The 14,014-nt window shown below is 40.2% G+C and overlaps 1 protein-coding gene and 1 long non-coding RNA gene across 3 annotated transcripts in view; one reads left to right on the top strand and one right to left on the bottom strand.

Annotated features, from left to right (window-relative positions):
• Window positions 1-992: 992 nt before the first annotated feature.
• Window positions 993-7,070, bottom strand: LOC109530329 (uncharacterized). Its single transcript, XR_002170992.1, has 3 exons — window positions 6,966-7,070; window positions 3,713-3,777; window positions 993-1,419 (listed from the first exon to the last, which is right to left on the bottom strand). It is a non-coding gene; the product is annotated as an uncharacterized LOC109530329 (long non-coding RNA).
• Window positions 7,071-13,384: 6,314 nt separating this feature from the next.
• Window positions 13,385-14,014, top strand: part of ehf (ets homologous factor) — a 10,427-nt gene continuing 9,797 nt past the window's right edge. For both annotated transcript variants that reach the window (XM_019894312.1, XM_019894313.1), the window contains exon 1: window positions 13,385-13,557. The gene's annotated coding sequence lies outside the window, so the exon portion shown is untranslated. The remainder of the gene's footprint in view (window positions 13,558-14,014) is intronic.

Consider the following 14,014-nt stretch of genomic DNA (forward strand, 5'->3'; position numbering starts at 1 on the left):
TAAATGCTAGTTTGCGGGGCAGCACCGATATAAAATGGGGACGTGTGAATGCTACAGGAGTAGACTCGCTACGCGTGAGAAGAGTTCATTACACACGGGTACTGAATGTGTTGCTTTCATGCTCTGTTGTACTTCCGTCATCTTTCCTTTCTCTCTCTCATCCTTTTACGGTGTCTGATAGACCACAGCGTTGATTTGTCTGGAGAAGTATAAACCATGGTTTTTCGATATGTCACAAACAAGGCGGGGAAAAGGAAGTACACTTTACGCATTTGCACGTTTTATTTCCGTATTATTACGTATCGTTTTGCACAGCCGCAGAAACTGCCATGTGAACACAAGTGGTGCTGCACCGGGGTTAACACGCTTCTCTTTAGTAAGCAACTTTATATGTGTGAACGCTCCACAAAATTTACACCGGTGTAAGATATATCGCAACAAAATACATCGGTGCAGCACCGATGCAAATGTGTGCCCTGTGAACACCCCTGTAGAGAGAATATGTCTAATTTGAAAAAAATGAACATTTTTAGTGTGTATAATGTCAGAATTTATCAAATAACATCTACCAATCTTCATGAAAAAAGAAAAACAAATGTTGCTAGCTAATTTCATGCAAACCAAGTGGCGAAGTCACACCAAAAAACACCTAATGCCAAATAATCAAGTGGGCCTGTATTTCTTATAAGTATTTGGAACATAACTTCACGCAATTTTTCAACAATATAAATCCCCCATCCATCCATTTCATGTACTGCTTTTCCTCACTAGGGTCACGGGTCAACTGGAGCCTATCCCATCTGATTTTGGGTGAAAGGTGTTCACCTCGACTCGCAGGGCACACATGGGAAAACAAAAACAAAAACAAAACATGCACACACATTCCAGTACACGTCAATAAAAATGTAATTATATGGAGTCACACAAAACACATTCTAATAATAAATCTGAATTGTATTTTCTCTTTTCTCTTTCTGTCTCGAGTACAATGTTTCAATGAGACATGAAAATATGTTTTGCCATGAAATGACCTTCGAAAAAATAGGCTGGTTTATTGATATGTTGTTAAAAAGGCTTGGCCATGGGAATTACCACCATCTGCACCACACCGAAGAAAAATGAATTTATATTAAGCTTTAATCACCCTCTATTGTCACCTTCATTTCTTTTCATTGTCTCTTCATTGGATTAGAGAATCAATTCATCACTTTAAGGTGGAAAGTCGCAGCTTTGCCACTTCACCTCTGCAGTGCTCCCTCCGCCATTCTTCCTCCTCAATCAGAGAAAGTGTGAACAAAGACCCAGTGAAGATGGGCACCATCTCGGCAGGCTGTGGAGGGTGGTAATTTTTGCTGTCTCACCTCAGCGCTTTCCTCATTCTAGTCTGATTAACTCCAATAATGTATCTCAGACTTTCAGCTGTTCAAAAGGACAAGAGAATGAAAGTGGGTGAGTGAGAAGGCCATGATGTGGAAGAACACATCCTTTCATTCACAGTTCCTCCATATCATTAATCTTTCTTTTCTTGCCACCGTCTTGAGAATTTTATAACCCCGGTGGCGTACAGTGATTATGATGGTCATTGTGTTCATGAAGTTATTTCTCAGTGCAAGCCTTTATTACAGCGGGCTGTCTTTAGAAATGTAAAATGGGCACATTCTCGATGGTAAGTGGTCAAAAATAAACATTAAATTGATGTCTTGCATGTTACATCCACACATATCAGCCCAAATGGCAATGCACATGCGGTTCCTATTCCATAAATAAGTAAATCATCCATTTACAATTTTAAAAATTTAATAAAAACATCAAAGTCAACCTGTTTGAAGCTTTATCTTAAGAGTTAGGTCAAGAGTAATTTCAATGACAGCCAGTTGACCAAATCTGAAATTGTTCATGTGTTAAAAGTACTGCACACAGAAAACACTCAGTTGAGCTCATTGGATGATTGTTAGTCAGTGTTTTAATTTACTAGAGCAGTGGTCCTCAACTAGAAATGCTGTAGGTCCACTTTTTTTTTTTATTAATAAGACCAAGGTCCGGTCCCATGCACGGCGGTCATGGCGAGCAGGGCTATATGCCCATTTAGTATGGTTAAGCCAAGCTTATACAAATCAACACTCCTCACAACCAACCAATAATGGGGTGCATGAAAATAACAATTATTCACTTTGCCAGTACACAGCAAATAATGAGAGGTATTGTGTTGAGGCACAGGAACTCTTTTATTTTGTTAAGTTGTGCCTGCTTAATAATAGAAATAGCCCTTTTAGGGAAATAAGACAATTTTTACTTTAACTTTGTTAAACAGTAGTTGTCTTTGTTTTCCCTTAATTTAACAAAACAATTTCACAAAATACTCATTTTACCAAAATAAATACTAAACATGAAAACAAAAATATCCTTTTCATTTGTACAATTCCCCTTTTCACATCCCCTCTGAAATCACTGAAAAATACAGTATATCAGAAGAGGAGTTAAGAACCATTTTAAAAACTGACACAGGGGAGCACAGTATGTGCAGTGCTGTTCTTCCACTAAAGGTGAATGCAATGTTTGAGGCATGCAAATATTATTTGAGGACGCCATTGTGATGTTCATTTACCATGTTGCGGTGTTCTGCTGTTAAACAGCTGCAAAGATCCCCGGGTTGACGGGAGCAAAACTGCACACAATGCGTGCTGACGCTTATTTATGGGCACACCTTAAGTTCAGAGGAGCCAATCAGCGCATCGTTATCGCCGACATGCCCTGCTCAGCCAGGGTCTCCAGTTAGTCAAACATTATACAACACACAGTCGCGCTGCTGCGGTCCTCTGCAATACATCTGTTAGTGCACGCAAAGAATAAAACGGATAATTTTAACAAACGATCGCGGTAATGCGCAGATTATAGTCCACAAATATAAAATGTATAACGTAAAAATCACTTTATAATTTATTATTTTATACAATTTGCCGAGGGTCCGGACAGAGGAGGTCCGGACAGAGGAGGTCGGCGGTCCGGTCGTGGATCGCGGTCCGCCAGTTGAGGAAGGCTGTACTAGAGTATGAAGTCGTATTCCAAAAGGAAAAGAAAATATATGTGCTGTATGTTCCTGCCGACTGCTGTCAGGCTACTGAATAGACGCATCGAAAACCTGGACTCACCCATTTTAAATAGCACAGCCACCTTATGCAGCAGATATGCAGCTGCATATATGCTTATATCTTATATTTTATATTTTTTGCATTCTGTACTGCATGCAGTTCAGTTTTTAAATGTATTTTGTGCATGCAAATACTTCATGTCTTTCTACTTTCTTCCCTCCAAATTTTGCTGCTGTAATTTGGGAATTTCTCCATTGTGAGACAAATAAAGGTTTTCTTTTCTTATCTTATCTTATGTGTGCAGAGGACCTCGTTAATTTTACAGCTATTCTATTTAAAAAAAAAAAAAAAGAAAAGAAAAGAAAAGAAAAACGGCGACCAACAGTAATTTCTAATATTGTCATTATGGAGTTGCACCATGGCCACTGTTCACCCATATGACTTCAACAAGGTAGCCAGTGGTCATCAAGAATTGTGTCTTTCCATCAGGTCAGACAAAAGCTTTTGACATGTTCATTAAGTTGCAGTGATCTCACTACATTCCGACAGCCTTTCTGTTACAATGCTCACACGTAATTAGTACCACGCACAGTCTCCGGAATGCTAATTGCTGCTCTCCTCACCTCACTCTGTTATTTCTTTCAATATAGTCTCTCGTATCCTCCTCCTTTCCACTCGTTTGGTCACTCTGTGGGAGGTGTGGAGCACCACATTTAGACTGTCGAACTTGTTTGTCTGAAAGCTTTCAGTTTCAATTTGAAGCCTCTGCTGTGTATGTGCACAGAAAGAAAAAAATAATCCCATTGGCCCAGTTTAAATGATGTATGCAAGAGCTAACGCAAAATGTGATGATGGGATGTTTTAATTATGACAATTAAGTGAGCTATGCAAACAGTGAATGCGGTCCAATAGTCCCAGTCCAAAGGGATATAGCCTAAATGTTCGGCCACGTAAGACAGTATATTTACAAGGACCTTTCATTCATTCATTTTCCGATCCACTTTGTCCTCACAAGGGTCGCGGGGGGTGCTGGAGCCTATCCCAGCTGTCTTCAGGCAGTAGGCGGCGGCCACCCTGAACCGGTTGCCAGCCAATCGCAGGGCACACAGAGACGAACAACCATCCACGCTCACTAGGGACAATATAGAGTGTTCCATGAACCTGCCATGCATGTTTTTGGAATGTGGGAGGAAACCAGAGTACCCGGAGAAAACCCATGCAGGCCCAGGGAGAACATGCAAACTCCACACAGGGAGGCCGGAGCTGGAATTGAACATGGTACCTCTACACTGTGAGGTCGACGCGCTAACCACTGGACCACCGGGCCGCCTAAGGACCTTTCAAAACACTCAATATCATTAAAAAATAAAAATAAAAAATAAATCGTTGTTGTCTTTAATTTATTTATTGTGACATTCAATCACTGACATTGGCTGGCGACCAGTTGAGGGTGCATTCCGCCGAGTGCCCAAAGACAGCTTGGATAGGCTTCAGCACGCCCGCGACCCTCGTGAGGAAAAGCGGATTCGAAAATGGATGGACGGGTGGGCATTCAATCAGATTGCCTCAAGGTCTACCCTACACAGTTGACAGCCCATGGGGGCATATCTGGATGTTGTCTTGGGATTGCATTACATTGCTGTGAAGTTTATTCATTGTTAGTCATAAATCATGTTTTGTTCTTTTTGCCTTCATGACATCATCATCGTTTCTGGGGAATTATGACCTAGTATACCCATAATTGCTATACCTACTGTATCTTCATTTGAAGATATACTGTGTCCAAAAGGGACATCATAATTTGGCTTAACAACTCATGGCTAGATTCATCTACACTTATGTTTTGAAAACAGAAGAATATTGCAAGATTGAAATGATAATTTTATATACTCCATCATTTCCCAAGGAATGATTGATAAATCGAATGATGTTTCAGTCATATGCAGCAGATGAGGTTGATAATCTCTGATATGGAAAAATCTGATGGCAATTCAAATTAGGATCATTCGGTTATGTCTCATTAGTTTCACCTGCGGTCGTCCGCTGTTTCATACTCCCATGTCGGCCATTCTGTTCATTCCCTTGAGTTCTTCACCTACTGTCTCTCGTTTTGCCATATTTCTGTAGTTATTAAGTCCCTTGGTGTGATCTTGCTTGGTATGTTCCTTGTCATGTGTTAAGTTGATCGTTAGTTTGCAGTGACCCCTCCCCCTCTCCCCCCTGTCCATCTGTGACTTTTCACATTTGGAATTTACCTGTACAGAATATGATTATATTACAGTATTTAGTTTTTAAACTAACTTGGAAACCATATATGGATGAAGATGAAGAATAACTGATCTGATCTTTCTTTGTACAACCTTTGTGAACTTTTTTTGCACTGACTTCTTTTTATATTTTCCAACTCTATTTATAGTTGTCCATCAAATGATGAGGGGATGATGCTGCTGCTTTGTTGTTATCATTGTTTTAGCAGCTTCAACACAAAACCGATATTTCATCCGGAAGATATTTACGTGCTGACAGTTGGCGACAGTTTGAAATGTTCTATTACCACCACCTGCAGGACAAAAATAGAACTGCACACATTTGAACAAAACAGTGTGAACACAGCCTGTCAAAATTGATATTCAATTCCTCAAATGTACTATTGGTGGAGGTTCTACACATGGTGCACTTTATACGCCAAATTGGAAATAGTGTTCCATTTTACATGTCTGATCTTTTAAGTTGAATGAATCAGTAACAGTCTTTAGGTTCATAGCAAAAAGCACCAACAAAACAAACTGTCTCTGCCACTCGCTTCTCAAGTAAGGCAAATAGCGATGTCTGCATCTGCGTGTATATAAAATACTGTATGAAAATGCGCCACAGTAACCTGTGGAGTTTTAACAGCATTCACTGGCATTAGTGCAGTGGTTCTTAACCTTTTTAGCGGTACCGAACCCAAACCCAACCAGTTAATATTCACATTCACCGAACCCTTCATGAGTAAAAAATAAATATATATATATATATTTTTTGCAAATTCAAGATATAAAAAACCTGCATTTATCAAAAACAGAAAAAAGTCAATAAAATCTCAAGAGATATGTATACTGATAGGTTGATTATTTTTAGTTACTATACATTTGCATATTATTAATGATGAATTGATATTGCTTGCAATGAAGAACGCTTATGCCTGCAATCATTAATTGATTATGCCTGCAATGAAGAACGCTTATGCTTTTAATAAAGATATGATGCTTTTGATCATTATATACTCATATTTATAATCAAGAATGCTTATTGCACTGTGTGGCAGTTTAGGGACGCAACCACCTTTTCTAGGATGTGGTCGGGAAGAGATAAGTATTAAGACTAAACAGGAGCAAGGTTGGACAGTGGATGGAGCCATCAACACCAGCTGCAATGTGATGTTTTTGTAACAATTGCACACATGTACGTAATTACACTCACATACACACACATAGTCAAACAAGTTCAGTGTGTCTTCAACAGCCCCCACCCTTTAGGTTGGACACACCTATGTACTGTAGTAGATTTCCCAATAAATGAGGGGGTGAGGGGGGGATCGTTAGTCTGACGTGCAGAGAACTGAAACTTAACGCTTCTCCTTGTTCCCTCCTGGTACCAGAATTGAGTCTCCTGTCTCCTCCTTGTGTTTTATGTGGAGATGTCAAATTGGTGGACCTGACATATACTTTTTTTTTTGTTCGACGTACTATCACGACAGTCACACGTTGACAACTAATCAAACTAAATTTCCCACAGCACTGATTGGACAAGCTATGTCATGTGATCATCTGCAGCTCGTGATGGCCAAGCAGGCGTGTCATAACTAATTAACTTGTTGAGTCGCGTGTGTCTTACCCTCCATGGCAGAGGCTCCGTCGAACCCCTGAGACCGAGTCACCGAACCCCTGGGGGTCGATCGAACCCAGGTTAAAAACCGCTGCATTAGTGTGACGGCCTTGGCCGTCACTATATGAGGAAAGAGTGTCACCTATGGGTGGATGAGGAATGTACACGCTACCTCTTCAAAGAGCTTTCCATCATACAGTGCGGAGGGGATTTGGGGTTAAAATAATGTTTTTTTTTAAACATCTTGCAAAATGTGTCACTCCATGAACTTGACACAGGGATAGGACAAGCGAAATGGGAATTGGAATAAATCCGGCCAATTCCATGCAGGACAGTACAAAATCATGTTTGTGAACAAATCATGTTTTTTTTTCGTTTTTTTTTCTTCTCATTACATGTCTCTGCAGTGTAATTACATAGCCACTGTTGTTTGACAGGGAGAAAATAAAATACAATGTAGTTGGTGAAATGATCACTTGTAGCAGTAATTGACACTCATAAAAATGATTTTTCTACTTGCCCTGCAGATCAAATGCTAATGAAAATGTGAAATATGAAAGATGACACCAACAGGCGTGAGATGAGCAGCTAATGAAAGACAGTCGGCAAGTGGGACAGTAATAGACATACTGCCGCTAATAAGTTCCTGTTCATTAGAGCGTGCAGACTCCTTGCATCTTGTCTGTTTCCTCTGACTGACAGCCTTGACAGCATCTCCTGTCAAATGGAGATTTTTTGACACATCCTAAAAATGCAAATTCATCACACCACATGACACCAAATATGTTGAAAGCTTCTTTTGGTAAATCGGTTGGTGCACTATAATTGGGTGATGACGTGAGCCTCAACAGTGTGTGACTCAGAGTTTAAAAATAGAAGGCATTGTCTATAATGGCAGCAATTTGATGACATTTTCTTGTGTCTGAGTAGATCACTGCCTGTTGTACAATGACTCATAAGAAGCGAAGTCGACGTTTTCAGGGGCGATGCGGTGCAATGAATTGATTTTGAATACAGTTTTTGAAATTAATTAATTTTTAATACCGGTAATTGTTTTTCTTCTTGGAAGAAAACAATTGGCTGTTGGCTTGCAAATGCAATTCCAAGGAAAAGTGTAATTATCTAGTAAAAATAAGATGAGCAAAACCTAGCTTGTATTCTGAGTGTGTTTGGCAAGGCTCCAGACGTATGAATTTTATTTAATGAAACCATAACTCTGGATCACATGAGAAACAATTACTGCCTAAACATTCTGGGATTTACAGTCTGGATTTTGGGTGCTCTGGTTTCCTACTTCAGTCCAAAAGCATGCATGTTATTGAATATTCATAGGACCAAAAACTCCAAATAAATATACAGTGTCGGGATATATATCTTTTTTTCTTCATTGGCATATTTGGTATTGGATTCATCAAAAGGTAAATCAGAAGTACTCAAGTTACATGACTGTAATATGTTACTTGGATTACATTACTGTGACTGTTTGGCAGATTCCAATAAGTATAATTATGACACTGACAGGAAGCATAACAACACGGTGCAGTGTGATGGCGTTTGTTATTCCACGATAGTCAAAGTTGTCGTTAGCACACAATTGTTGTCAGTCCATCAATGGACATCATCATCTGTCAAAGAGGCTTCACTTAGTGCAGCTGCCCTTGTTTCTTGTCGTTGAGATGAATATATTAAAACGAGCAGCGATCGGGGCGGAGTCAGGTTGTTCGTTTTCAGCTTTCAACTTTGAACTTGTCTGCTAGCTTCAGCAGCAGCTCATCACATTACCAGAGTTCTAGTTGCTTGTTGTCAAACATAGATTGCAGTTATGTACCAAGTACTTTGGCTCATATTGAACTGTTTTGGGCAATTCGACCAATGATTTTTTTTTTCCCGCAATATTGGAACACCACAGGTGTAATGAATGTTCAGAAAATCCGGAAGAGCTGGCAGGTCTGCGACCATATGTGCACACGTCACTTCTACGCACACGTATAAATGCACGGGCACGGGCTGTTCGGTCACTGTTTGACCCATGTCAGAATTTGGTCCTCATTTGAGGTGCAAACTGACGACCGAACTTTTTCCTTTTCTTGTAAAGCGCAGAATTCATGTTTCCGTCATTCTCAGCAAGCCCAGGTTCTGAAGCAGAAGGGCAGCCCCAGACCGTCAGTCTCACACTACCATCATGTTTGAGTGTTGGTATATTGATGTTCTTTTTTCTGAAATTACTGCGTTTGGGTGGCTGTGGCTCAATTGGTAGCAAGTTGTCCAGTGACCGAAGGGTCATCTGAGTTAATCAAATGTAGTAGCATATGTACACGGACACGCCATTAACGTGGTGTTAAAAAAATGACAAAAATGGACATATTTCTTTTTCACATTTCACAAGACGAGCGATGTGGTGTCGAGGTGTCGATGGCATGCAAAGTTGAGTGGGGCACAACAGGGGCCACTTTACATTCACAAGCAGCAAAGCCTAAACAATAAATTCAAATTCTATTTATTTGTATTCATAGTCTTACAAATTAAGGCTATGAATAAGACCTTTGAATGGTTCAATATAGAACTCACCACTGTTATTCATTTCTTGAATAGTACACAAGTCGATCGTTCATCTGGGCAAACTTGCCAATAACCTGCCTGTCAGAGTCCAGAATGAATTCATTTTCAATGAACAACATAGCCAGTGCATGTAATTTCTGCTACCACAGTCATGGGGCTTCCCCATTGTGTTTATTGATGTCTTGATGAACTTCAGCATTGAAAAGTTTCTCTCAGACTCAGCTGTGGTCATTGGTGCTGTGATAATTATTTTGAGCAGTGACACAGTTGTGGATAAGGCATCCCGTAGGTTGTTGAACTAAATCAACTGCAACAGAGACGGAGTGTTGGCAGCATGCAACTCGGAGTGTCTGTAGAGGGACTTTAGCTCAGTTTCTCTCTTTTTATTTCAAATTGACCCGATTTTATTGGCTGCTTAAAATTCATCACAGGCGGCCTGGTAGTCCAGTGGTTAGCACGTCGACTTCACAGTGCAGAGATACCAGGTTAAATTCCAGCTCCGGCCTACCTGTGTGGAGTTTGCATGTTCTCCCTGGGCCTGTGTGGGTTTTCTCCGGGTACTCCGGTTTCCTCCCACATTCCAGAAACATGCACGGCAGGCTGATTGAACGCCCGAAATTGTCCCTATGTGTGAGTGTGGGCGCGGATGGTTGTTCGTCTCTGTGTGCCCTGCGATTGGCTGGCAACCGGTTCAGGGTGTCCCCCGCCTATTGCCCAAAGACAGGTGGGATAGGCTCCGGCATCCCCCGTGTCCCTAGTGAGGATAAAGTGGTTCAGAAAATGAATGAATGAATGAAATTCATCACATGGAAATCATTTGCTGAACACAAGCTATGCTGCTATAAGGTGATCACTCTTGCTAAATCTGCCCTCCACTTGACCCACCACTGGTATCACCAGCTATCTTCAAAACCGCTGCAGTGTTTTGTTTTTTTGTCCATTTCTTCAGCGCTTCCTCTCTCTCTTGAGCAATGACATCCACTTTTTTTCTCAGTCAGCTCACACAGTGTTTGAGGCTATCCATAGCATGGTTGACACTTCGTTTTTGCAGTGTGCTGTGCAGAATATCCATGTTGTGGCAAAAGCTGACAGAAAAAAAAAACTGCAAAAACTGTGAAAATGTCTCATCCTCCAGGTACATGGCATGATCATACGCTTCAAAAATCGGAACGCTGTCCCATTCAGGTACTGTATGGATATTATCCAGGCACTCGTTGATATCTGCAAGGTTTTTCCAAAGAGCATTCACTATTCTACTTTTGAAATTTCACCGAGTGGCTGCTGGCCTCAGGCTGCCCCGAGCAGATGTGTCAGAGAGAGCGATGGTTCTTTCTTTCGTTAGAAAAAAAATCAAGCAAAGGTGGACACATCAGCAAAGAATACTTTTAAATCCGTAATTCTTGTTGCACACGCCTGTTACAAAGTCAGATTTAGCGGGTGTGCAGAGCAAAGCAAGAATTCTGTGTTTGGGTACTTTACGTTTGGGAACACCAAAGATGCACCCACTCATGACTGCTGCAATGTGGTAAATTTGTGCAAATAATTTCTCTTTTAAACTCAATGGCTTGATAGCTACTTGTATTGCACTAGCAAGACCTGGTGCAGTTTTGTCCATCAATTCAATGAATCTCCAGAACTTCTCTTTCACCGCGTGGTTCATGAAATGCCATACAATCACTACCTGCAATTTACATGAGACATCTGTTGTTTCATCTGCTTGTACAGCCACAAAGGGAGTATCAGACACCTGCTTTACAAATTCTTCCTGATATACGTTAAACATGCACTGCAGAAGTTTGTTTTGAATAGTTGCTGAAGTACGGCTGTGATTCATAATGTCTTTTGAGTCTGGAATTACCATAACACATTGTCTCAAAAATGCTCTGGATAATGCCTGGATTCATTGAATCACACCCACGTAAGGCAATTTTGCATTCACCACAGAGTTTTAGGCATATAATAATTCTTTCAAAGCACCGACCTGTTTTCCTCAGTTTGTCGATAGTGTCGTTCAGTGGCATGTTTATGAGTGGTCTTCAACAATGCAGCGATGTTAATCGTGCCAAGTAAACCCAGTTTTAGGGGATTGTGAGCTACTGTTTTATCAGACGTTTTGAACGATGCTTCAAATCTTTGAATCCAACTGTTGACCATTTAATGTCTCTTCCAAACAGCAGGCAAGGAAAGCAAAGCAACGATTTTCTGATCACAGAAGCAGTTAGTCAGTTTTTTCTTTTGAACCATTCGGGGTAGGTGAAGGAGCGGATTTTCGCCAAATGTACTCTTTATCAATGAATCTACTTCATTCATATTGTTGGTTTGCTATTATAGTCTTTGTACTCCAGATCAAAACCAACTTAACTCACTGTTGTATAATATATATATATATATAAAATTATGGCGGCCCAGTGTCCAGTGGTGAGCGCATCGACCTCACAGCGCAGAGGTGCAGGGTTCAATTCCAGCGTCTTAAACGTACAAGGACTACACAACATTTCGACTCAAGTGTATTTCAGGAGCACTCTAAAACAACCGGCACTGAATAGCAAGTGCTGCACATCGAGCAAATATAATTCATACCACAAACTAATTAATAATAAAGACAGTCGAAAGCACAAGAACAGTCAAAATAAAAATCAAGTCCCAGGCGGAGTCAAAAGCCAAAGAATAAAAATGAGTTTTCGGGCGAGATTGAAAAGATTCGATGAAAGGTTCTGTTGCCCAAATTTATGAAGAGACAAGAGCCTTTTGGGGGTAGTCGTCGTCTCAAGTTCAGTCCATTGACTCTGACATGTTTTCACATCTTTGTTAGTTTTACTTTACTTTTACAAACACGTTGTTGTATTCAAATGAATGTTTATGCATGTTGTTACAAACCAACTTGCAAATGTGGGTTTGCATATGTTCATATATGTCAATTTAAATAAAGCTTTTGACCCCCAAAAAGTCCACAATCTTAAAAGAGAGAGAGAGAGAGAGAGAGAGAGAGAGAGAGAGATGACGACAATATGAGTGCATTTGTTGAGTAAATATTATTACTGTCACAGCATAACTTTATGAACTCTATCTTCTAGCAATTGAAATTCATCACGGCAGCATGCCTTCTGGACAGAGGGTGGCCCACAACGTTTAATGTTAAACGTTTTAATAATTAATAATGAGGTTTAATGATTAGTCCTTTGATTGAATGATTTCTTTCTCTGCCAGTGCTACAACCCCCAACATCTTAAACACACACAAATGTGTTGCAGAAAATACTTCCTTAATGGTGCTTCGTCTGTTGTTGCCTTTAGCCTTTCTTTCACTCACGCACCTGCAGCGGTGTGTCTTCAAGTTATTTTAAGATTTGACAAGTCGGATTGAAATGTGGTGAGCTCATTCATTGCGCTGGAGAAGATTAACTTGTCAGTAAGAGCTACCGCATTGTAGTAGGTTCACATTAATAATTAATTAGCAGGTTTATTGTGCAAATCCAGAGCTCTAATAACACACGAAAAAATTCCACATTCAAAACTCACGTAATATTTTTCACCCCATTTGTTGTATTGGTGAAGTGACTTTTAAAAAGGAACTGAAAGCACCCGATTTCTCAAGATGAAAAATAAACAGTCAAGTCAAATATTATTTCAAGAGGTTATTTGAGCAACTGAATTTTCCCTCTGTGGAGCTGGATCCAAGTGAATGAGATTCAGCAAGTCTCTTGACGAGACTTTTCTCTTCTGAGTGAGCGATAGAAAAGAAATTGGGGGCTGAGTCAAAAGGGAAAATAAAAGTAGTAAAGTGTGCCAGCTCTGTGCATGTGTGTGTCTATGCAAATATCTCCCTGTGTGGAGCAAGCAAGAACAGCCAATTGGAGTGTATAAGGAAGTTAGAGGTATTAAATATCCAGCACTTACGGTTAGCAATTCAAATTCTGCACTTATCTTTCTGTCAACCCTTGCAGTAAAAGTAGTTGTAATCTGCGAGAATTTAAATGATCTTCGTTCAACGCAAGTGGGAGTGAGACCTCTTGCAGGCCTGGTTGGATCAATCTACTGTACTGGTAGGCTGACAAAATTATGATTATCCAAATCAAAACGGTCTGGTTTCAGTCATGTAAAAAATGTTTTATTATTTTATTGTATATGTCATTGTCTTGATGGATGGTAAATGTAAAGGACACTGAAAAAATATTGTGAGCTCTCCAGATGCCAACCAAAATGAAGTCCGATATATTCAGATTACAGCACCTTGATTTTTTTTTTTTCTTTGTCTATATATCTACGGGAGTCACTGACATTGGCCAGACTTGAATAGCAGCGTGTGTTCAGTTCCCATTCAGCGACACTGTGAATGTGAGTGCAAATGGTTGCCCTGCAGCTGACTGGTGACCCATTGACAGTGTAATCTCACTTTCGCCCAAATTTAGCTGGGATAGTTTCTCGCACCCACAGCCCAGCTCAGGACAATCAGTACTGCAAATAGATGTATATAGCTATGGGAATATATATATATATATA

This window comes from Hippocampus comes, unplaced genomic scaffold (assembly GCF_001891065.2).
Source record: "Hippocampus comes isolate QL1 unplaced genomic scaffold, H_comes_QL1_v1.1 scaffold104, whole genome shotgun sequence".
Lineage (NCBI taxonomy): Eukaryota > Metazoa > Chordata > Actinopteri > Syngnathiformes > Syngnathidae > Hippocampus > Hippocampus comes.